Source organism: Pleurodeles waltl, chromosome 10 (genome assembly GCF_031143425.1).
Source record: "Pleurodeles waltl isolate 20211129_DDA chromosome 10, aPleWal1.hap1.20221129, whole genome shotgun sequence".
Lineage (NCBI taxonomy): Eukaryota > Metazoa > Chordata > Amphibia > Caudata > Salamandridae > Pleurodeles > Pleurodeles waltl.
In genome coordinates, this window is record NC_090449.1 from 313,485,454 (window position 1) to 313,509,378 (window position 23,925).

A 23,925-nucleotide genomic window follows, 5' to 3' on the forward strand; every position below is an offset into this window, starting at 1 on the left:
TGAGGTGTTCTGGCAGACAGCATCTGTGGGGTCCTGGCATGGCTGAGTGCTTGGAGTGTGTGAATTGTGGTGCACTGATGGAGCTGCGCCCGAGGTTACAGTACTGGAGTAGCAGATGTACTGACTGCACAAACTCAGGTGCTCTGGCAGACAGCATGTCTGGTGTTCCTGGCACTGGACGGCTGAGGGCCTGGAGTGTGTGAACTGTGGTGGAGTGACAGAGCTGCGAGTGGGATCCCAGTATGCTCTGGCAGACAGCATGTCTGGGGTTCCTTTCACTGGAAAGGCTGAGGGCTTGGAGTGTGTGAACTGCGGTGCAGTGATGGAGCTGCGAGTTGGTTCCCAGTATGGAGAAGTGGGTGCTGTCTCTAAGGATTGCGGAGCTCTGGTAGAGCTGGGTGCCTAGGCTATAAGCAATTACAAGAGACCTTCTGCCCTTGCTCTCAGCACACAGGCAGGCACACTTGGTAAAGAAAATCCAAACCAAGGAAGGGCGGGAGCCAGACAGCTGAGAGAGGGTGTAGAGAAACCACAAAGACCAAATGTGAGCAAGATAAGAGCCTGATTATAGCATTGTTTACAGCTAAGCTCAGGGGAAGAATGCACTGCAAATGAAAAGGGAAGCTTCCCTGGACACGAAACAAAGTTTTAAAAAGTCCCCTACAGACCAGATAAAAAGGACAAAACTTAATTATATGGTAGTTGGTCCCTGCTCCCACACAAAAGAAGGTGGAACCAAGAGGCATGACTGACCACTAGCAAGCAAGGAATTTTAAATGAAACTGAAACTAACAAATGAAATAGCTGGAAGCCCAGAGAAGAAGTACACATAAAATTATACAAGAGGTCATATGCTAACGCTCTACCTAAAAAGAGAAAAGCGTCAAAGAAGAAGAAAGAGTTTAAGTGAAGCTGGGTAACAGACGAACATAACATGATAGAAAGCAGGGGTCTACATTTATGTCATACACTTTTTAAAATAGGCAGCTTGCTGTGGACAGTAGTGTGTTTTCCAGTCAACAAAGAAGCGTTATATTAGAAACCTGTAAATGTCTCATTACTGAGATATCAGTTCAAGCTGCATGTCATCATTAAGGTGTATTTTCTGAACTCTGGATCTCTCGAAAGTGAGGTAGCAGTGTGTGAATTACTGATCTGTGAATGTCCTGAAGCGTGGTTGAAATTAACATTAGGGGGGCATCTGAGAGCTCTGTGGATGTGTTAGTAGTGACAAGTGGTGCATGGTGCAGGGATGAACAGAGGTGCATCACAAGAGCCCGGTGAATGTCTAATAACAGGGACATTAGTGCATGTGCAGTTCACAACAGAGGTGCATTGACTAAGGCATATGTCAGTCCATGGATGCTACTGAAATTAATGTACTGAAATTGTACACATGGGGACATCATTATTCAATAGTACTGGTGCCCAAATTCATGTTAAACGCGGTATACAGTGCCCTTTCTATAATGGGAGCAAGATGCCAACGAACTTTGGAACTTACAAACTGAGGGTGGATTTATTAAGACTTTGTGATGCAGCAAAGTTACACAAAATCTTGCAAGCAAGTGATGATAAAGTATTTAATTTTCAGCACAAGACTTCCTTTGACCTAGAAAGTTACCATTAAATTAGTGCAAGTAGCTCTTTGTACTACTTTGCACTACTCTGCATCAAGGGGACGGTCCATGGTTTTACACTGAGTTCAACTGCTATCTCGCATGGTAGTTTTGATGCAAAGTCAAATTTACAAACATTGTTAGACGTGTCTTTGCATAAAACATAATGCCTCCTTGAGGCAGGCACAAATTCAGACCATTTTTTTAATTCATTAAAAAAAAACACTTATTGCATGCTGTATTATACAACACAATTAATGCATGAATTGTTCAAAAAGTCTAACCAGGAAGTATCTTTCCAGGACCAAACCTATGCTCGACATCAGGCACACACATTTGCACTATGGTGAAAAGGTATATGTATGGTGCTAAGCAGCCTGTTTGTGCACTGGCACAGCGAACGACAGCATCAGTAGGCCATATTTTGTAAAAGTAACTCTGCTCTGCAATCCGCCACTAGCCCAATGCAGCAAATTTGGTTGCTGCACTGTATTCTTATTTTTAATAGATTTACATCTGTGTCTCTTACTATGCCTTTACAAAGACCTTCTTACACAGCGTGGTCAGGTGGCTAGAAGTGGTGATCAAGGCACTACACAGCAATTTCAGGATAAAATGCTCTTAAACCTGTCATTCTCACAACTTCATTTCACAGATAATCTACCCTAGACTTCATCTCCTAACCTTCTCCCTAAGATTCTTTGCCTCACACATCCTTCTTTTCAACCCCATTTCCCAAACGTTCTCTCTCAAATGTACCCCAACATCCTTCGATCTAAATTATACCAATGCATACACACGTCATCCTCCCTTTCAAAAACCTTTAGTTTACTTGTCGTTCTCACACAAACATTTATTCATACTTTCTCACACCTTAACTTGCCTCTCTCCCTGACTTCTCTCTTCCACGTCCCTTCCCTTATTCACTAGCACATACTTTTAGACTGACTGACCCTCGCTGACACAGGCACACAAACCAAGGGCAACTGTGTTTATCATTTGTGTAACTTAGCGGAAACTAAAGATGCATTCCCCAAGTTTTCAGTGTCGATTTACAGGCCCTTTTCGATCTTTGTGAAGTAACTCGTGTAGAAGACTGTAGACGTAACTCAATGCAGTGACGATTTTGAGATGAAATATGGATGTTTAGTTGTGAACAACTTAGAAACTGCTTTTCTCAGTTCAGTTCTCTGGGGTCCAGTGTATTGAAGAGCGTTCCTTCTACAGCTGTAGATCTGTCGGCCTTTGGAAATAGTGGCCAGATTTACAACAATCTGGCGCACCAGAAATGATGCGCCAGATTTCTTGCGCCCCCCCCCCCACCACCACCACCTATCGTCGAATGTATGTCGAAACAATGCATGCTGGAACCACGCATGCCTGAACAACGCGGTCGGAACAACGACCGTGTTGTTACCACTAATGCCTTTACCACGAATGCCTTAACAATGATTTTTCGTTGTAAAGGCATTCCTGGTAAAGGCATGCTTGAGCGGCATGCATGGTTCCAGCATGCGACCACCACTGGACCCCCATCCCGCCCCTAAAATTACCGCAATCCCCCATCCCGCCCCTAAAACCTAAAACCACCCCAACCCCCCACCCCCCCCTAAAACTACCCCAACCCCCCACCCCGCCCCTAAAATTACCATGACCCCAACCCCGCCCCTAAAACCTAAAACCACCCCAACCCCCACCCAGCCCCTAAATGACCCCAACTCCCCACCCTGCCTCTAAAACCACCCCAACCCCCCACTACACCCCTAAAACCTAAACTACCCCATGCCCCCCAACCCCACCTCTAAAACTACCGCAACCCCCCACTCCCGCGCCTAAAACCACCCCATCCCCACCCCTAAAACTACCGCAACCCCCACACCTAAAACCACCCCAACCCCCACCCCGCCCCTAAAATTACTGTGACCCCCCCACCCCCACCCCCTAAAACCACCCCAGCCCCCACCCCACCATTAAAACCTAAACTACCCAACCCCCACCCCCAAAAAGTAAAAATACCGTGACCCCCCCACCCCTGTCCCTGCTCCTAAAACAGCCCCAGTCCCAGCCCCACTTCCCTGATCAAGTCCTCCTCTGCGGCTGACTCCCTTCTTCTGTGCCTTAACCATGCATGTGCATGGCTCAGCACATGCGTGGTTAAGGCACCGAAAAAGGAAGTTGTGTTTAACGAAAGCGTTGTTTCACTTTCATTGTTCAGGAGTCATGGTTTAGGCTGCTCCCCCCTAATGACACCATGGGTGCACGTATTTACACACATTAGGCCAATAGCATCAAATGTTTTGATGCTATTGTGGTGCTTTGCTGCACTAGTGTCAAAACCTTTGACAGTAGTGCAGCAAAGTGCAAGGAGGCGCATTGAATAAAAAGGGTTCGTCCTTTTAACGCCTGATTTGAGCAGGCTTTGAAAATGATGCTAAAACTGGGGCAATGAAATCTTGTGCCATTTTTGCAGACCTCCTAAAGCCGTAATGCCCCCCTGCATCCATTACACCTGGCACAGGCATAATGTGGCGCAAGGGGGGGGAAGTTGCGCAATGCATGCATTGCACCACTTTGTATACCTGGTTTGTCTGGAATTGCCTCGTTGCGCCACATTAGCGCAAAAAAAATAGGCTAATGTGGCGCAAGATGGGGCTAGGGCCTTGTAAATCTGTCCCAGTGTGGTAACTGGCTGGATAACTATGCTTACTGTGTGATCTATGTTTTGGTGTTGCAGTTGTTCAGATTGTCGAGAACCACATGTAGCAAACAAGCTTACACTTTGCAACTGTTTTCAGAGAATCCAGCAAGTCAGCATCTCAGAGAGTTCCAGCGACAGAGCATTATTTCAGAAACTGATCTTCAATGTGTTGGCTGTGGATTGGTCTTGATCAATGTTAAATTTGTATCAGTGGTTGCAGGCGGTAAGCACCACTCATTTTTGGGTTCCGGGATGAATTTTCCTTATCGCACATTAAGCTAGAGATAGAAAGGCAGAAAAGAAGAAAGGAGGAAGGAACAGTGACAAAGTGAGAAAACACAGATACAAAGAATCTGCAAGAGTGAATTACAGTGACGGGACGTGTAGAGTGGTGGAAGAAAAATAGCATGAGGTGGACTCAAGAGTGGTGCTGTTGGTATTTAGCAGCCCCCCAGTATTCGGCTGTGTCAGAGACAGGGACCTAAAAAACTTTGGCCCACCGCACTTCATGTTTTTAGGTAAATTAACCACTGAGCTGAATGGACCCTGCTCTTAAAGATGCCAGAGCATTTCCCCTGCCATTTGAGGCATTTATTTGGGGTAAAAGAACAAAAAAGATCCAGACCAAAGAAGTCTTGGGGGATTCTTGTATTTTATAAACTTAACAACAAGCGACCTACTTATTGTCAAATAGCAGAAACATCATATGTTCTGCTCTGCAGGTTTCAAAAATAAATTTAGACTGTTTTACCATGCCTTCTTAAATGTCATAAAAATGCCAGTTTCTTTTTCTATATTTTTTCAAGAACAGTGACAAACCACTACCTCTTTCAAGCTGCCTCCCTTCATGTGATTTGATTAAAGATGTATCATTGGAATCAATAGACTCTGGTTTAGCACAAGCCCAGGGAAAATGTCAATGAAGCCATCGTAATCACGTAATTTCAAGAACTTCTCATTACGCTTGCTATGTGAAATTCTCAAAATTACACCGTTTCTCCGCCTCACATAAGTATAGCACATTTGCTGGAAAATTATAGCATGGAAACAATGTGAATGACCAGAAAATGAGTGGTTGGCATTCACAGTACCTGTGGTTTGGTGCTACGTTTCAGTGTGAAATGCCAGATTTGCAATTCCCAGATTTACGCGTAATTTGTCATAAAGTCCTCGTAATCCAATTTTTAACTAGTTCTCATCCCAAATATATTTCGACAAGCATTAGCAAAACGAATAAGTCTACCCTTTACAGTATATTTAGTATGGTTTTCCACATGGCTGACTCGTTGGGTCTCGATTTCTAAATAATAATTTGCCTATAGACGCCGTTTTGTAAATGGTTAGAGATTATTCTATCAAGAACTAAATAAAATGTTCAATTGTAGGTGTTATTGTCAGTGTATTTGTAACTCAGAAAAGAGAGTGCACGAAAGACCCCTTACGTAAAATAGCCATTATAGTGGGCATCCTTCCAGAGTAAACCAAAGAACAAACATGTGACACCCACGAGCCCCATACAATCGTTTGCCAATGAGCTTGAAAGTGCCACTAGGAATAATTATCAAATCATTTTCTGACCATCTGTGTGGTGAACAAGATAAACTGGATTTTCATTTGGACCCTTAAATGTGATGATCTCTCACCTTGGCTTTATTGTATTGCGCACACTCTTGCTACATGGGAGAGTGTAAAGGTTGAGTCGGTCCTATTGCGATCTGGTTTGTGACCTTCAGGTTGAAGCACAGATACGTACAGCTGCAGCTGGTAGATTAACTCTGCTGGGAATAGCACCTTTTACGTTGAATTCGCATACATCAATCCAGCTGAAGCTTGACCTGTTGGGTAATCTTGCTGCCAATCAATATTTGTCATTATCGCGATCAAAGGGGATTTCCCGTACAGATCACCAACATCGGAGAAGTTGTTTATTATGGTGCAAGACAGGTAAATTCCCATTCGTAGCACATTAACGCCCAAAGACTGTAGAATGGAAGGTATCGTCTATAATACTGATTAGTGGGTCAGTTCCATGTTCAGTGGTTCGGGATAATCAGTTGATCAATGAAACGTAAAAGAAGCACATTGTGTCAGGGGCTTAGAGTACCCAATGGTGCAGTTGCAATAATGGCACATTGTTGTCAGTGGCTTAGAGTACTCGATGCAGGCGATGTCAGTAGTTTGGAGTGCTCACCTGTGTAGTTGCAAAAATGGCACATTATTATCAGTGTCCTAGAGTACTCAGTGGTGTAGTTGCAATAATGGCACATTGTTGTCAGTTTGATAGAATACTCAATGGTGCAGTTGCAATAATGGCACATTGTTGTCAGTGGCTTAGAGTACTCGATGCAGGTGTAATAATAGTGCATTGTTGTCAGTAGTTTAGAGTGCTCAATGGTGTAGTTGCAAAAATGGCACATTGTTGTCAGTGGCCTAAAGTACTCAAAGGTGTAGTTGCAATAAGGGCACATTGTTGTCAGTGGCTTACACTACTCAGTGGTGCAGTTGCAATAACAGCACATTGCTGTCAGCAGCTTAGAGTACCCAATGGTGCAGTTGCAATAATAGCACATTGTTGTCAGCGGCTTAGAGTACTCAATGGTGCAGTTGCAATAATAGCACATTGTTGTCAGTGCCTTAGAGTATTCAATGGTGCAGTTGCAATAATAGCACTTTGTTGTCAGCGTCTTAGAGTGCCCAATGGCCCAATGGTGCAGCTGAAATTATGGCCCATTGTTATTAGTGGCTTAGAGTGCCCAATGGTGCAGTTGCAATTATAGCACATTGTTGTCAGTGGCTTAGAGTACTCAATGGTGCAGTTGCAATAATAGTACTTTGTTGTCAGCGTCTTAGAGTGCCCAATGGTGCAGTTTAAATTATGGCACATTGTTATAAGTGGCTAAGACTACTCAATGGTGCAGTTGCAATAACTGTCAGTGGCTTACAGTACTCAGTGGTGCAGTTGCAATAACGGTACATTGGTATTAGTGGCTTGTTCAATGGGGAAGTTGCAAGAATGGCACATTTTCATTAGTGGCTTGCTCGGTGGTGCAGTTATAATAATGGCACATTGTTGTCAGTGGCTTAGAGTACTCAATGGTGCAGATGCATTAAAAGACCATGATATTGGTGGCTTAGAACACTCAATGGTGCAGGTGCAAAAATAGCACATTCTTCTTAGCAGCTTACAGTATTCCGTGGTGTAGATGCAATAATAGCACATTGTATTAGTGACTTGGAGTACTCAATGGTGTATCTGCAAAATGGCACATTGTTGCCAGTGGCTTAGAGTACTCAACGGTGCAGTTGCAATAAAAGAACATTGTTATTAGTGGCTTAGAGTACTCAATGGTGCTATTGCAATAATATGACCTAGTTATTGGCAGTTTACAGTATTCAATGGTGCAGTTGCAATAATAGCACATTGTTGTCAGTGGCTTAGAGTACTCAAAGGTGCAGTTGCAATAGTAGCACTTTGTTGGCAGCGTCTTAGAGTGCCTAATGGTGTGGTTGAAATTAGGGCACATTTTTATTAGTGCCTTAGAGTGCTTAATGGTGCAGTTGCAATAATAGCACATTGTTGTCAGCGGCTTAGAGTACTCAATGGTGCAGTTGCAATAATAGCACATTGTTGTCAGTGCCTTAGAGTATTCAATGGTGCAGTTGCAATAATAGCACTTTGTTGTCAGCGTCTTAGAGTGCCCAATGGTGCAGCTGAAATTATGGCCCATTGTTATTAGTGGCTTAGAGTGCCCAATGGTGCAGTTGCAATTATAGCACATTGTTGTCAGTGGCTTAGAGTACTCAATGGTGCAGTTGCAATAATAGTACTTTGTTGTCAGCGTCTTAGAGTGCCCAATGGTGCAGTTTAAATTATGGCACATTGTTATAAGTGGCTAAGACTACTCAATGGTGCAGTTGCAATAACTGTCAGTGGCTTACAGTACTCAGTGGTGCAGTTGCAATAACGGTACATTGGTATTAGTGGCTTGTTCAATGGGGAAGTTGCAAGAATGGCACATTTTCATTAGTGGCTTGCTCGGTGGTGCAGTTATAATAATGGCACATTGTTGTCAGTGGCTTAGAGTACTCAATGGTGCAGACGCATTAAAAGACCATGTTATTGGTGGCTTAGAACACTCAATGGTGCAGGTGCAAAAATAGCACATTCTTCTTAGCAGCTTACAGTATTCCGTGGTGTAGTTGCAATAATAGCACATTGTATTAGTGACTTGGAGTACTCAATGGTGTATCTGCAAAATGGCACATTGTTGCCAGTGGCTTAGAGTACTCAACGGTGCAGTTGCAATAAAAGAACATTGTTATTAGTGGCTTAGAGTACTCAATGGTGCTATTGCAATAATATGACCTAGTTATTGGCAGTTTACAGTATTCAATGGTGCAGTTGCAATAATAGCACATTGTTGTCAGTGGCTTAGAGTACTCAAAGGTGCAGTTGCAATAGTAGCACTTTGTTGGCAGCGTCTTAGAGTGCCTAATGGTGTGGTTGAAATTAGGGCACATTTTTATTAGTGCCTTAGAGTGCCCAATGGTGCAGTTGCAATAATAGTTCGTTGTTGTCAGTGGCTTAGAGTACTCAATGGTGCAGTTGCAATAATAGCACTTTGTTGTCAGCGTCCTAGAGAGCCAAATGGCACAGTTGAAAATATGGCACATTGTTATTAGTGGCTTAGAGTACTCAATGGTGCAGTTGCAATAATTGTCAATGGCTTACAGTACTCAGTGGTGAAGTTGCAATAACGGTGAATTGTTATTAGTGGCTAGTTCAATGGGAAAGTTGCACTAATGGCACACTTTCAGTAGTGGCTTGCTCAATGGTGCAGTTGTAATAATGGCACATTGTTGTCAGTGGCTCAGAGTACTCAACGGTGCAGATGCATTAAAAGAACATTGTTATTGGTGGCTTAGAGCACTCAATGGTGCAGGTGCAAAAATAGCACATTGTTATTAGCAGCTTACAGTATTCCGTGGTGTAGTTGCAATAACAGCACATTGTATTAGTGACTTAGAGTACTCAATGGTGTATCTGCAAAATGGCACATTGTTGCCAGTGGCTTAGAGTACTCAACGGTGCAGTTGCAATAAAAGAACATTGTTATTAGTGGCTTAGAGTACTCAATGGTGCTATTGCAATAATATGACCTTGTTATTAGCGGTTTACAGTATTCATGGTGCAGTAGCAAAAATAGCACATTGTTATTAGTAACTTAGAATACTCAACGGTGTATCTGCAAAATGGCACATTGTTACCGATAGCTTACAGTTTCAATAGTAGTGCAGTTTCAACAGTAGCACATTGTTATCGGTTGCTAAGAGTACTCAATTGTGAAGTAGCAACAGTAACACATTTTTATTAGTGGCTTAAAGTACTCAGTTATGTAGTTGCAATAAAAGAACATTGCTACTAGCGGCTTAGAGTACCCAATGGTGCAGTTGCAATAATGGCATATTGTTGTCAGTGGCTTAAGTTACTCAATGGTGTAGGTGCAATACTAATACATTGTTGTCAGTGGCTTAGAGTACCAAGTGGTGGAGTTGCAATTATAGCACATTGTTGCCAGTAGCTTAGAGTACTGAACGGTGCAGTTGCAATAAAAGAACAATGTTATTAGCAGCTTAGAGTACTCAGTGGTGCAGGTGCAATAATAGCACATTGTTGTTAATAGCTTAGAGTACTTAAACGTGCAGTTGCAATAATGGCACATTGGTGTCAGTGGCTTAGAGTACTCAATGGTGCTGGTGCAATAATAGTGCATTGTTGTCAGTAGTTTAGAGTACTCAATGGTGTATTTGTTCTAATGGCACATTGTTCTCAGTAGTTTAGAGTACTCATTCGAGCAGTTGTAATAATAGTGTATTATTGTTAGTAGCTTGGAGTACTCAATGGTGTAGTTGCAATAATGGCACATTGTTGTCAGTCGCCTAGAGTACCCAATGGTGTAGTTGCAATAATGGCACATTGTTGTCAGTTGGTTAGAGTACTCAATAGTGTAATTGCAATAAGGGCACATTGTTGTCAGTGGCTTACACTACTCAGTGGTGCAGTTGTAAAAATAGCACATTGCTGTAATCAGCTTAGAGTGCCCAATGGTGCAGTTGCAATATTAGCACATTGTTGTCAGTGGTTTAGAGTACTCAATGCTGGAGCTGCAATAATAGCACATTGTTGTCAGTGGCTTAGAGTACTCAATGGTGCAGTTGCAATAATAGCACGTTGTTGTCAGTGTCTTAGAGTGCCCAATGGTGCAGTTGAAATTATGGCACATTGTTATTAGTGGCTTAGAGTGTTCAATGGTGCAGTTGCAATATTTGCACATTGTTGTCAGAGGCCCATGGTACTCAATGGTGCAGTTGCAATCATAGCACATTGTTATTAGTGGCTTAAAGTACTCAATGGTGCAGTTGCAATAATAGCACATTGTTGTCAGTGGCTTAGAGTACTCAAAGGTGCAGTTGCAATAGTAGCACTTTGTTGACAGCGTCTTAGAGTGCCTAATGGTGTGGTAGAAATTAGGGCACATTTTTATAGTGGCTTAGAGTGCCCAATGGTGCAGTTGCAATAACAGCACGTTGTTGTCAGGTGCTTAGAGTACTCAATGGTGCAGTTGCAATAATAGCACATTGTTGTCAGTGGCTCAGAGTACTCAACGGTGCAGATGCATTAAAAGAACATTGTTATTGGTGGCTTAGAGCACTCAATGGTGCAGGTGCAAAAATAGCACATTGTTATTAGCAGCTTACAGTATTCCGTGGTGTAGTTGCAATAACAGCACATTGTATTAGTGACTTAGAGTACTCAATGGTGTATCTGCAAAATGGCACATTGTTGCCAGTGGCTTAGAGTACTCAACGGTGCAGTTGCAATAAAAGAACATTGTTATTAGTGGCTTAGAGTACTCAATGGTGCTATTGCAATAATATGACCTTGTTATTAGCGGTTTACAGTATTCATGGTGCAGTAGCAAAAATAGCACATTGTTATTAGTAACTTAGAATACTCAACGGTGTATCTGCAAAATGGCACATTGTTACCGTTAGCTTACAGTTTCAATAGTAGTGCAGTTTCAACAGTAGCACATTGTTATCGGTTGCTAAGAGTACTCAATTGTGAAGTAGCAACAGTAACACATTTTTATTAGTGGCTTAAAGTACTCAGTTATGTAGTTGCAATAAAAGAACATTGCTACTAGCGGCTTAGAGTACCCAATGGTGCAGTTGCAATAATGGCATATTGTTGTCAGTGGCTTAAGTTACTCAATGGTGTAGGTGCAATACTAATACATTGTTGTCAGTGGCTTAGAGTACCAAGTGGTGGAGTTGCAATTATAGCACATTGTTGCCAGTAGCTTAGAGTACTGAACGGTGCAGTTGCAATAAAAGAACAATGTTATTAGCAGCTTAGAGTACTCAGTGGTGCAGGTGCAATAATAGCACATTGTTGTTAATAGCTTAGAGTACTTAAACGTGCAGTTGCAATAATGGCACATTGGTGTCAGTGGCTTAGAGTACTCAATGGTGCAGGTGCAATAATAGTGCATTGTTGTCAGTAGTTTAGAGTACTCAATGGTGTATTTGCTCTAATGGCACATTGTTCTCAGTAGTTTAGAGTACTCATTCGAGCAGTTGTAATAATAGTGTATTATTGTCAGTAGCTTGGAGTACTCAATGGTGTAGTTGCAATAATGGCACATTGTTGTCAGTCGCCTAGAGTACCCAATGGTGTAGTTGCAATAATGGCACATTGTTGTCAGTTGGTTAGAGTACTCAATAGTGTAATTGCAATAAGGGCACATTGTTGTCAGTGGCTTACACTACTCAGTGGTGCAGTTGTAAAAATAGCACATTGCTGTAATCAGCTTAGAGTGCCCAATGGTGCAGTTGCAATATTAGCACATTGTTGTCAGTGGTTTAGAGTACTCAATGCTGGAGCTGCAATAATAGCACATTGTTGTCAGTGGCTTAGAGTACTCAATGGTGCAGTTGCAATAATAGCACGTTGTTGTCAGTGTCTTAGAGTGCCCAATGGTGCAGTTGAAATTATGGCACATTGTTATTAGTGGCTTAGAGTGTTCAATGGTGCAGTTGCAATATTTGCACATTGTTGTCAGAGGCTCATGGTACTCAATGGTGCAGTTGCAATCATAGCACATTGTTATTAGTGGCTTAAAGTACTCAATGGTGCAGTTGCAATAATAGCACATTGTTGTCAGTGGCTTAGAGTACTCAAAGGTGCAGTTGCAATAGTAGCACTTTGTTGACAGCGTCTTAGAGTGCCTAATGGTGTGGTTGAAATTAGGGCACATTTTTATTAGTGGCTTAGAGTGCCCAATGGTGCAGTTGCAATAATAGCACGTTGTTGTCAGGTGCTTAGAGTACTCAATGGTGCAGTTGCAATAATAGCACTTTGTTGTCAGCGTCTTAGAGTGCCCAATGGCACAGTTGAAAATATGGCACATTGTTATTAGTGGCTTAGAGTACTCAATGGTGCAGTTGCAATAATTGTCAATGGCTTACAGTACTCAGTGGTGAAGTTGCAATAACGGTGCATTGTTATTAGTGGCTAGTTCAATGGGAAAGTTGCAATAATGGCACACTTTCAGTAGTGGCTTGCTCAATGGTGTAGTTGTAATAATGGCACATTGTTGTCAGTGGCTCAGAGTACTCAACGGTCCAGATGCATTAAAAGAACATTGTTATTGGTGGCTTAGAGCACTCAATGGTGCAGGTGCAAAAATAGCACATTGTTATTAGCAGCTTACAGTATTCAATGGTGCAGTAGCAATAATAGCACATTGTTATTAGTGACTTAGAATACTCAATGGTGTATCTGCAAAATGGCACATTGTTGCCAGTAACTTACAGCACTAAATGGTGAAGTTGCAATAATGGCACATTGTTTTTAGTGGCTTAGAGTACCAAATGCTGAAGTTACAGTAAAGCCACATTGTTGACTGTGGCCTACAGTACTCAATAGTGCAGTTGCAACAGTAGCACATTGTTATCGGTTGCTAAGTACTCAATGGCGAAGTAGCAATAATAACACATTTTTATTAGTAGCTTAAAGTACTCAGTTATGTAGTTGCAATAAAAGAACATTGCTATTAGCGGCTTAGCGTATGCAATGGTGGAGTTGCAATAATAGCACATTGTTGTCACTGGCTTAGAGTACTTTCAGAGTATTATCAGAGGTTTAGTACTATCAGAAACACATTAGGGGCTGTAGTAAAGCGTTATCCGTGGTTTAATGTTGTATTGTCAGTGATTCAGTATTGCGAGTGGTTTAGTATCCGAAACACACTGGGGGCAGTAACACAGCGTCATCGGTGGTTTGATATTAAATCACCAGTGATAAAGTATTACCAGCGGTTTAGTGTTATCGGAAACGCTTTGGGAGCAGTAGTAAAGCGCTATCGGTGGTTGGATACTATATTGTCAGTGACTCAGTATCACCAGCGGTTTAGTATTACCATTAACACATTGGGAACAGTACTGCAGCGTTAGATGTGGTTTGATATCATACCAAAGGTGCTTTAATATTACCAATGGTTGAACTCATTAGCACATACCGAGCAGTAGAGCATCATCATCGGTGGTTCGGTGTCGCCTTTGTTTCAGTGTCACCAACGGATCAGTATCATCAGATGCTCAGTGTAATGCCCCTCATTGGCTTCACATTATGTGGGCTGCATGATATCAGTTCCCAGTGTCATGGAAGGTTGCTCCCAATTAATCTTGCCGTCACCTTAATTAGGAGTTAGGTTATGTTCCCGCCTCACCTCTCTGTCTAGCTGCTGTGAAGGGATGATCCTGCAGGAACCAGGTGCTGCTTGAAATGCAGCCAGGAGCAGGAGCGGTAGCTCATGCAGAAGTGTGGGATGATGAGAAGTAACAGGCGGGCGGGGTGTGGAGGAGGCTGTGTGCATTGACCCGGAAGAAGAGGTTCTTGGTAATGGAACAGGTGAAAACTTGAGCAACACCGATGCTTAAAGCATCAGCGGGTGAATTGGGAATTCTAGTTATGTATCTAGAGTCAAAGACTTTGATGTGTGCGTGGGCAAGTTGTGTCCAGCTGAACACATTTAGTCGGGACAGCCAAAGGCGCTGCAGTGCGTTTTCGCACTACATCAGCCAAGGGTCTCAATCCATATACCTTGCAATACACATTCACAATACATCATCCAAGGGTTTCGATCTATGTGCTTCCTTGGGTCTCAATCTATCTACTATGGAGTGCATATTCACAGTACATTATTACTGTCACTCCTGGGTTTCACTCTATGTACTGGATTGCATACTCACAATGCATCGTGAATCGATCTCAGTCAATATACTCACAATGCACATTTACAGTGCATCATCCAGTGGTCTCAAACTATGTACTATACAATGTATATTCATAATACATAATCCACTAGGTTTAACCTATGTACATCTCTGGGTCTCGATCTAATTACCGTGGAGTGCATGCTCACTGTACATTATTCCTGTGTTTCAATATATGCAAAGTGCATCCCTGGGTTTATGCTACGTGTTGTGCAATGCATATTTCACCTTACACTTTGACTGGATCTTAAGTATATGCCTGTGCAATGCATAGTTACCATACATCATCCCTGGGTTTCAGTATGTGTTCAGTGCAATGGATATCCCTAGTACTAAGTCAGTGGCTCTCAGTCTATGTGCTGTGAAATACATACTCGCAGTATATCGACTCTGGGCCTCAGCCTGAGTACTACAGCATATATATTCACAGTACATAATTCGAGGGGTGTTAATATATGTACAGTGCAGTGCATTGACACAGTATAGCACCCCTGGGCCTCAATATACGTAGTGTAGCAGAGTGCAGTGCATGTCCACAGTACATCACCTAAACATCCCAGTCTATGTGCTGAACAAAGCATAGTCACAATACATCACCAGGGGGTCTCAATCCATGTGCTGTACAAAGCATATTCACAATTCATCATCAGGGGGTCTCAATCCATGCACTGTGCAAAACACTTTCACAATACAGCACCAGGGGGTCTCAATCAATATACTGTGCAAAACACATTCACAATACATCACCAGGGGGTCTCAATCAATGTGCTGTGCAAAACACATCCACAGTACATCACCAGGAGGTCTCAATCCATGTGCTGTGCAAAGCATATTCACAATACATCACCAGGGGGTCTTAATCCATGTACTGTGCAAAACACATTCACAATACATCACCAGGGGGTCTCAATCAATGTACTGTGCAAAGCATATTCACAATACATCACCAGGGGGTCTCAATCAATGTACTGTGCAAAGCATATTCACAATACATCACCAGGGGGTCTCAATCCATGTACTGTGCAAAACACATTCACAATACATCACCAGGGGGTCTCAGTCAATGTACTGTGCAAAGCATATTCACAATACATCACCAGGGGGTCTCAATCCATGCACTGTGCTAAGTATATTGATAGTCTCCATCTACGCATTGTGTAATGTATATTCGCACTACATCACCCATGGGTCTCAATCTATGTGCTGTGTAATACATATTCATAACACATAATCCTAGGGTTTCCATCCCTGGGTCACGATCTATGTATGTATTGTGCGGTGTAAATCCACAGATAGGCATGGTCAGTTACTTTTTTTTTGCAAAACACAAAAACAAAAGTAATGCAACTAACTGCTTTTTCATTTCACATCCACAAAGAAAGTGCAACATGTTTGCAGGTTCGGGGTCGTTCATGAGTGCGCAGAAAGGGTGCAAGTAGCAAAGAATCCCCAACTACTGCAAAAGTGGCAGATAACGTTTGTGTGTTCTCTCTTTTTCCAGAATATTTTGTGTACTGCTCTTCAGGGTATAAAATCTATGTGCCTCAATCCAAGTACTGTGCATGTTCACGGGGTCACAGCCTATGTACTTTGCAGAGCATATTCACAGCACATCCTCAATGGCTCTCATTTAAAGCACTATAAAATGCATATTCACAGCACCTCATCAATGGGTCTCATTCCAAGCACTATAAAATGTATATTCACAGCACATCATGCTAGGGTCTCACTATATGCACCATACACTGCAAACCATGGTCCTCGTTTATGTACTATGCCATGCAATTTCATAGTACAGCATTCCTTGGTCTCAGTCTCTATACAATCATGGTCCGAGCCGCAATCTATTTACTCCGAGTGGCAGAGAAAAGTTGTGGGTCGGGAGACATCAAAAACTCTGCAAACACCACAATTTTTTTAAAGTTCCACCCAGTGAAACAAAGATGCTAAGAAGTGGTTATTTCATTTCTCTGCAGTTGAATTTCACGTGTTTCGCAATTTTCCATGGGGTTTCGCCCAGTGCTTTAAATGGAAAAATAGAAGTGCAGGTACTCTGTAATAGAGTACCTGCTTGTTTCTGAGAAGTGCCGGTACTCTCCAATTAAAAGTATTACGTTTTTCTTGAGATATGCCGGTACTCTCCCTCTCAAAATAAAAAAGTGGCGGTACTCAGTACCGGAGAGTACCGGCCCATTTAAAGCACTGGTTTCGCCCACCATCATCCCTGGGCCTCATTCTATGTACTGAGGGAGTCAGAGGCGCAACCAGTGGGATGGGAGGCAGCAATTAGCACTGCAGGAATATGCAGCAAGTGAAAGCAGACAGGACGTACAGCCTGCAAGAAACTTACTCCAACAACCATTCTCATTACCAGTACTGCAAAACTAACACACTTGCCTGGCCGTTTCAATTACTGGTCCCATCGGTCAATATAGGCCTACCCTCGACTTTCTGACATACTCCATACATTACATATAGTTATGTTTATGCCAGAAATGTGTCAACTAATAACATTAATACGAAGGCTTCACTTCCAGGTCTGGAATGTTGTATTGTAGTCAAAAAGTAAACAAGGCTGGTCACAAAAGCAAGAGAAAGATAGGTGGAGAATAAAAGCTGAGAAATAAACAACAGTTGAATAGACTCGGGAAGAGCGGAAGATACAAGACCAAAAACTGAGGAACTGCTGTTGTGAGTGAGAGAAGGGAGAAAGAAGGGGGTTTGGGGGAGTGCTGAAAGGAGAGAGCGAGAGAGACAAGCAGACAGAGAATCTGACGGTGGCGTGTGAGAGAGGTGGAACAAGAGGGAGGCAGAGGTAGACAAGGACTGGAGAAAGTAAAAGAAAGGGAGAAAGGAATTGTACTGTAGGGAGAGAGCCAAAGGCAGTGAAAGAAAAAAAGAAGAGTAAAAAGGCGGAAAGGGAGTTTGATGGAGAGAGGGAGGAGGTGGCGAGGGTGAAAGAGAGCACGATGGGTGGGGCTAGATAGCGAAATCAACAAGCATTTACAATGCATCGGGTCTCGTGTTTGCTCATGTTAGAGCTGATCGCGTTGTAAACTCCTAACCCGATTTTTCACCTATCGGGCAAAAGTGCATTTATGTACATAACCCGAAAAAGTTAAATCAAGTACATAAAGCGCTCAACTTTTGCCAAGCGAGATCGGGCTCGTAAATTAGAGAAAAAAAAGTCCACGAGCCGGACAGAAAACAGCGAGCCTCGCATGTTTTCTGTACTTGGTCGCTGCGCTGGAGGAGGGCTAGCCACCGGAAAAGGCATGACATATGCTGCCTTCAACTAATGAAAGCAAGCGGATTTTATTAGGGAAGCCCACCAACCAATAAAAAACACTGATGTGAAGTTGACAGGGCTCCGAGCCCTTTTACAATACAAAAGAGTCTCCCTGCGAAATGCATGCGCGAGCGCATGCAACGCAGGCTCGACCCTAAAAAGGGTTTGAGAAAAGGGGTTGAGGCTCAAAAGACAGACTGGGAGATAGAAACAGAATTGGTGAGAACACTGCGAATAAAGACGGGCATCGAGATGGTGAGGAAGTCAGAGGAAAAGGGAGACAGTGAGAGATGTGAGAAAGAGAAATGTAGGTAGAGAGGGAGAGTATAGTTCAGGAAGCCAAAGGCAGAGGGTAGCCAAAGATGGGGGGGGGGGGAGGGAGAGAGCAAATATGCATCTGTAGTGCAAACAGACGAAAAAGAATCCAAAATACCTTAACTTCTGAATATAACGCAGTTCTCAAGGAGGAGGCGGGGCATGGACAAGAGATAGGGAGAGCGGGGCAGCAACACAGATGGCATTTTGCATGTTGGCATGGACAGTCCGATGGCATATTCACTGATTTGGGAAGAGTGATGAGCAATGTGTATCGAGGCACGGTTTTAGGAAATATTCGTACTCACGGCACAGGATATATGATGGGATTTTTTTCTTGTCCTGCATAATGCTTTGGTAGCCAGGGTGAGTCTCCTGGCTGCTTACTGGTCAAACTTGGACCACCGTTTACTGCTGGACGCATGAATACCTTCGCAGTTGTAGAACAGTATAGGTCGAAGGGATGAGATTAGGCACTACAGATGTATATACAGCTTATGCATTGTAGGTCATACCATGCTTTGTTTATACGGGGGGGTCGTTGAAATACTGTTTGCACATCTAGGCCCATATTTATACTTTTTGGCGCCGCATTTGGGTCATTTTTGATGCAAAAGCGGCACAAACGTACAAAATATAATTGTATTTTGTTTGCACGTCTTTTATGTCAAAAAGTGACACAAATGCGGCGCAAAAAAAGTATAAATATGTGCCCTAGTGTCGTACACCCTTCTACGCCTCATTCCAAAAAGTTTTGCTAGTCCAAACCATAGCCCATATTTATACTTTTTTGCGCCGCATTTGCATCATTTTGTGATGCAAAAGCGCCGCAAACTTACAAAATATAGGCCTGTGTTTATACTTTTTTTTATCGCCGCATTTGCGCCGCGTTTTGACACAAAAGCGGCACAAACTTATAAAAGACAATTGTATTTTGTAAGTTTGCGCGCTTTTGCGTCAAAAATTACGCAAATGCAGCACTAAAAAAAGTATAAGTATGAGCCATAATTGTATTTTGTAAGTTTGCGCCGCTTTTGCGTCAAAAAGTGACGCAAATGCGTAACAAAAAAAGTATAAATATGGGCCAAAATGTTTGTGCTCTCGCAGAGTCACAACGCACTAGCGTGAAGGGTTTTCTCTTCAGCAAATGGCACTGCTCGAAGTGTATTTGTTGTGTGTCACATACAAAGGATGAAGGGGGAATGTGTAGCCTCCCTCCTGCCACATTTAAAAAATGTCCCACCCACTCCAAAAACAACGTTATTTCGTCATATTGAGATGATGGAAATGGCGTTTCAGAAGTCTCAAAGCAGTGAAGGTGGGCACCTCACGCTGAGACGTCTGACAGGATGCACTCGAGGGGTCAACTTTCACTTTAGTACCTTGGCTGTAAATAACGTGGGATACAATCACCCTACAGAGCTTAATTTACTGATTACAGAGGGTGAATGAACGTGCGGCATGGAGGGCCCACACGGATCTTGGTAGCGGCAGTAATTGCATGAACCCGTCGAGCTATCTTGCAGCAAGCACCCTCGAGCTGAGCACAGAAATGCGATGAGCAAAAGGGTGCGCACCTAGTTCCAGCCCTGCAAGGGACGATGATACAGCACTGAAACACTGGACAACTGCTTGAAGTGCTACCAATAGTGAGGCGCTAGACTGTCAGTAGAGGCATCACATATAAACCCACTAATAGGTGAGGGGAAATAATAGGTACGTATACGTAGAGATTCAGATTTATTTGACCAGCCTTCAATCCTCTCCCTGCAGCGTGTTCCTCCACCTCAACGCACGTTCTGCAGACATATGCATGAAAATATAAGATAGAAGGTGGGACCGAACTCCGTGCTGGTGTCTAAAAATAGATATGGGAGAACTCCCTCCTTCTCAGCTATGTGTCAGTCCCTGCGTAGGAAGCGTTCCTCGCCTCCGCCACTCGCAGGGGAAGCCCCCTCCCCTTAGACCCTGCTCCTTCCCGCATCCATCCCACCTGCTCCCCTCTGCCGCCCACCAGGGACCTATGTACGCGCATATTTTGCCAGCTGCAAACCAACGAGTCACGAGCACTAACCTGTGCTTTACCCGGGTCACTGCCTTGTAGGGCCCTGGATACATTTCTTCAACTCCAAGCCTCAGTTCATTTACTTGCCAAATTTAGTAGCGGTTAGAAGCGAGTTGAACGCGATTGTTAAACGTTATAGATAGTAAACATGTACATGACTGCCATGGAGGTGGTAAACCTAAGCACAGGAGAGAGGACAGGGAAATAATGAGAGAAAGAAAGGGGGAGGGGCACAGCAAGATGGAAGAAAGGGGCATGGGAGGGGTGCGAGGGGTGAATCAAAGAGGTGAGAGGGAAGTCGCGGAAAGAAGGAAATGGATCACACAGAGACGAATAAAGCAGAGGAGCGAAGCAAGACAGAATAATGACGGTGATAGGTCGCACAAACAACAGATATGGTTGGGATGCACGCATATCAGCATTTATAAACATCCGCATAGAAGAATTTGAAGCAGAAAGTTTGAGGGTTTGATTTACCCCTTTACTTTGCACTGGACTGAAGGCAGTTGGAGAAAGAATGTAAAAAACGAAATGATATAGGAAGCAGTGGGGTGTAAATGCAATAGGGGCTGAGAAAGAGAATAAAAAGAAAGTAGGGGAGGAGGCTGAGAGTGTGCCAGACGCCGTGAGCACGCGCTATCTCCCTTTCACAGCTCCTGCTCGTGATTTACACGATGTGCACAGCAGCACACTCATTAACACTCAGAACTTCCTCAATGAGGCGTTTGGGGCAAATGGGGCCATTCCTTCAGCTTTATTTGTGCAGCCAACCCATTGGCACCACCATGATCGCTATTGGTCTATAAGGCTACACACGAAAAAAACAGACCCTACACACATTCATTTTGCTAATTTCCTTTCATTGCAAAGCAGAAATTGCCTGAGACACCTATCTATCTATCTATCTATCTATCTATCTATCTATCTATCTATCTATCTATCTATCTATCTATCTATCTATCTATCTATCTGAGATACATATACATGTATACAATCTCAGTAAATAAATATTGTTATCTGTTGTCCCGACAATGTGTGTGGCCTGCTTACCCCTAAAAACCACTTCTATGAACACCACTGGCGTGGTATCCTGGCCGCTAGGTTTACCGACGTATCTTTACAGGAGAATGAACCCTCGAAGCTATCTTGTCGGCTGGGAGTGAGAGTTTGAGAATATAAGAGGAATACAGAGAGGCTGCACAACAGGAAGGTAATGGCGAGTGAGGAAAAGAAAGAGAGTCCCGAGGAGTGTGGTTTAGAAGGGGAGACAGGGAGACAAAGCAGCAAACACCAAAAACACCATGTTGCAGAGAGCTCACAGATAATCAAACAAAAACTCACCTGCGGGTTCAATCAGACTGGTTTTATATACACTACATACAGAAAACAACATTCAGTCTACAAACCCCGTACACTGTTGGACACACATACAGAGATCTACGAAACTGTCCAGATACCCGCCAGGGGAGGGTGCAACAGCCACAAGTCACCAGCTTAGGTCCGGAGGGCAGGGATGGGCTACTGTGTTTCCATTCTTCTGCCCCGAGGCGACGTGGCTTACGGAGGAATCAGCAGCCGGTGACATGCCGGTGCCTCTAAAAGGAAGGGAGGAAGGGGAGAGTCAGTCTCATGCCAAGCTTAGGTTAGTGGAGACAGAGCCTTGCTAGAGTCACGAGGAGCTATTGGCTGGTATATTAGTGCCAGGTCTGGCTTTTCCATGCATGTCACTAGCTCCTACCCAGCCCTTCCGGCTCCCAGAAACATTGATACTTGGTGAAATCTCTATATTTTATTATAGGCCACTCCGATTCCTCCCTCCTCCCCTAGAAAGTCCAGAGCATCCGACCAGGATGTAAGGCACGACCTGCGAAACTGCTACAAGCATCCAAAACAAAAGAAAGAGCCTAGACGTTGAACTGCTTCCGGGTGAAGCAGATGAACTCGGCAGTGCGTCTCCACGGGCCAGGCGCAAGAGCTTCGGGGTGTACGCAGGGCTGCGTGCTCGGCCATGGAGGTTAAAGTATATGTCCTCGTCAAGCTTCATCCGTTTATCTGTTCTGTTTGGCCTGAATTTGGAGTTGGAAATGGCCATTTGGCTACCCTGTTTTAAACTAGTTGTGCTGACAAGGGGGGCATTGAACTGGACCGGGCTTGCGTTGGTACCATGGGAAGGAGGCCGTATGCAGGGTGCTGTTTGTGGTCTTTTGGACTAGAACCTCGTGGAATGTCCTGTAGGCTATCCATCTCGGGCTTGCTCCTTCGCTGACCTGTACCTGTGCCAAGCACAGTTTGTCAAACACTAGCATGTGCCAAGACCATAGGCTCCATTTAAGTTGACCAGAGAAGAGAGGAACAGCCAGGTAGGTCAGGGTGATATGAACTGCTCCCTCTATGGAGCAGACTTCTTCTACCTGTAACCTCATTCCAGAGCCATCATCACACCTTGGACTTCCACGGCTGACCCAACATCACGGTCTATGATCACACTTTAGAGCTCTGTCCTGCTACTTTGAGAAGATAAAGGACCACTGTCAACTTGCTCAGCATCCAGTTCTTCAAAGCCGCACTCCAGCCGCATCGCGAAGATGCCCATCCCATGACAAAACGGGAATGCTGGTAGTCAAAGTCTTAAAAATACTCGGAGGTAGCTTCTGAAGCCAAGAGGTATGCCAAAGATGTCCCAGACCCCAACACCCAAAAGGTTCCTTCTCTCCCGTAGATTTAATACAACTGGAACTCAGAGAGGAGAAATTAGATATTTCCATTAAATGGAGCCCTGGGGGCGAATGTACCACAGTAAGATGGGAAGAGTTGACAAGGGCTTCCCAGCTTCGCATCCCATTGTTTTCTAGATTCGCCAATGAGTAAACTGTTCTGGCTCAAAGAAGAGAGAGGGAAAGTGTGATGGAGTATTTGTATCTGTCAGTCGCATCAAAAGATCCATCACTTATCACTTATCATTTTTTTCTTCCAGTCTTCTGATGGCAGTGATATCTTGGGACAAGGCTGAAGTGCTACTCTTTGCAAATTTAGACGCAAATTTCCCTTTCCAGAAGCAACATCACCTTTATTTACCTTCTTTTCAATAGATAACAGCAAATGAATCACGTGTTTTGATTCATAACTTTTCCTTTGATTCACCATGCTACTATATCATTTTCTTTAATCCGCAACTGAACAAGAGGGAAGCAGCTCAGCGAGAAAGCACTAAATCTTGGATGATCTTTAGGCTGACTAGGTCCCTTGCACCATCATCTTGGGCAAAATTTCATTGAACCATCCATGGTCGGATAGGGGGACCCCCGTGTCCACTTCTCATGGTTGACAAAGTTTGTACCCGTGGGGCAGCTGTCTGCCATCAAGGGTCTAGTATGTCTTGAGGCATGGCAGAAGGAGCTCTTGGCACAGTGAACTTGGCACAAAGACGGTGGCATGGTGCTGTAAGGACTGGGTAACTTGGGCCCCCCAATCACAAAGCCCCTTGCTCAAGGGCAACTGACTCTTCGCGCTTCTTCCGCTGCCGTTCCCGCCTTGCCCGCCAGCAGACGAAGGCGGCAATCAACAGCACCACACCGAAGGCCAATGTGGCCACCGATAC

General features: G+C 43.7%; 1 long non-coding RNA gene across 2 annotated transcripts in view; it reads right to left on the reverse strand.

Moving 5' to 3' along the window:
- The window catches only part of LOC138260755 (uncharacterized), a 64,114-nt gene extending 43,567 nt beyond the window's left edge, over positions 1-20,547 (reverse strand). For both annotated transcript variants that reach the window (XR_011198964.1, XR_011198963.1), the window contains exon 1: positions 20,337-20,547. This is a non-coding gene — a long non-coding RNA (uncharacterized lncRNA). The remainder of the gene's footprint in view (positions 1-20,336) is intronic.
- Between the last annotated feature and the right edge of the window lie 3,378 nt (positions 20,548-23,925).